The sequence below is a fragment of the Lottia gigantea genome, assembly GCF_000327385.1.
Source record: "Lottia gigantea unplaced genomic scaffold LOTGIsca_1, whole genome shotgun sequence".
Classification (NCBI taxonomy): domain Eukaryota; kingdom Metazoa; phylum Mollusca; class Gastropoda; family Lottiidae; genus Lottia; species Lottia gigantea.
In genome coordinates this window covers 6,294,250-6,296,651 of record NW_008706746.1, presented here as the reverse complement: position 1 = coordinate 6,296,651, position 2,402 = coordinate 6,294,250, and positions in this window count along the sequence as shown.

Genomic DNA, 2,402 nt, shown 5'->3' with positions numbered 1-2,402 from the left:
TTCTAAAATATGAATTATTTCCTGTCAAGCCTTTTCAGCGATATATAGCCTAACCTCATTATATTTATTAAATTGGCTACTCAAACGTTACCAAAAGATCCACATCCAACCCATGAGAATGCTTGTCAAGTCCTCAGAACGTTTGAAAACGATAAAATGACACAAATAAATGCTGCAACATGTCAAGTTAATAACTGACTGAATATTTGAATTCCATTACAGGGGGTGCAACTCCTATTTACAAACTTGGTCAACTCAACCAGCGACCTAAACTGTCTATCAGTCTATTTTTTATTTCTAATGTTCAGTCTAATATACAACAATGATCAAGGGATCTGGAAACAAGCATACTGCTTATATAAATCCATTTCCCAAACAAAACTATACAAAAATAGTGACACATACAAATAGACAATCAGAAACAAACAAATATACAAATATAACAATAGATGATAATATTGAAATAGAAATACATGTGTAACAGTCACGAGACAGATAATATAAATATTTACATAAAGATAGACAAACAAACAGTTGTTGCTGAAAATAATTCAACCGAACCACATTAAGAACAGCCAGTGTAGGATATGTAAATAACACAACCAAACCAGTAAAAGAACAACCAGTTTAAGAACAACCAAAATTGGATATGAAAATAACTCAACCACACCAGTATAGGAACACCAGTATAAGAACAACCAGTATAGAATGTGAAAATAACTCAACTAAACTAGTATTAGTACATCCAGTATAGGACCAACCAGTATAAAAATAACCAGTATAGTATAGAATGTGAAAATAACTCAACCAAACCAGTATAAGAACAACTAGTTATAAGATATGAAAACAACTCAACTAAACCAGTATAAGAACAACCAGTATAGGGCATCAAAAATACCTCAACTTAACCAGTATAAGAATAACTAGTTATAAGATATGGAAACAACTCAACTAAACCAGTATAAGAACAACCAGTATAGGGTATGAAAATACCTCAACTTAACCAGTATAAGAACAACTAGTTATAAGATATGAAAACAACTCAACTAAACCAGTATAAGAACAACCAGTATAGGGTATGAAAATACCTCAACTTAACAAGTATAAGAACAACTAGTTATAAGATATGAAAACAACTCAACTAAACCAGTATAAGAACAACCAGTATAGGGTATGAAAATACCTCAACTTAACCAGTATAAGAACAACTAGTTATAAGATATGAAAACAACTCAACTAAACCAGTATAAGAACAACCAGTATAGGGCATGAAAATACCTCAACTTAACCAGTATAAGAATAACTAGTTATAAGATATAGAAACAACTCAACTAAACCAGTATAAGAACAACCAGTATAGGGTATGAAAATACCTCAACTTAACCAGTATAAGAACAACTAGTTATAAGATATGAAAACAACTCAACTAAACCAGTATAAGAACAACCAGTATAGGGTATGAAAATACCTCAACTTAACAAGTATAAGAACAACTAGTTATAAGATATGAAAACAACTCAACTAAACCAGTATAAGAACAACCAGTATAGGGTATGAAAATACCTCAACTTAACCAGTATAAGAACAACTAGTTATAAGATATGAAAACAACTCAACTCAACCAGTATAAGAACAACCAGTATAAGATATGAAAACAACTCAACTAAACCAGTATAAGAACAACCAGTATAGGGTATGAAAATACCTCAACTTAACCAGTATAAGAACAACTAGTTATAAGATATGAAAACAACTCAACTAAACCAGTATAAGAACAACCAGTATAGGGCATGAAAATACCTCAACTTAACCAGTATAAGAATAACTAGTTATAAGATATGGAAACAACTCAACTAAACCAGTATAAGAACAACCAGTATAGGGTATGAAAATACCTCAACTTAACCAGTATAAGAACAACTAGTTATAAGATATGAAAATAACTCAGCTAATATCAGTATAAGAACAACCAGTATAAGATATGAAAATAACAGGTCACTAGCTTTGTCACCGTTGTTAAAAGCGGTCTTTATTTTGGATTTTGTGCAGCTAACACGACGAAGCAACACATTAATATATGATTTTTACTTTTTGTTCAATAATCGTAGACAACCATTGAAAAAAAACGGTGTTTTCGATCAAATTGTACCGTGGCCCATCGGGGATATTTGCAATTTTTTTTATTTTTCGACGTTTCTCAGTGGTTTGAGAGCAGAAGAACTGCAGAAAACAGGAATTGAAATTGTCAAAATTCGAGAAACCGACAAAAATTGAAGGAATGGAGGGAAATAGAGAAACTTTAATTAGAAAGATGACACAAAATACATAAAAATCACAAAAATTCATAAAAACAATAATTAATCAAAATCGTAAAAATAGTTAAAACATAAAAATAAATTCCA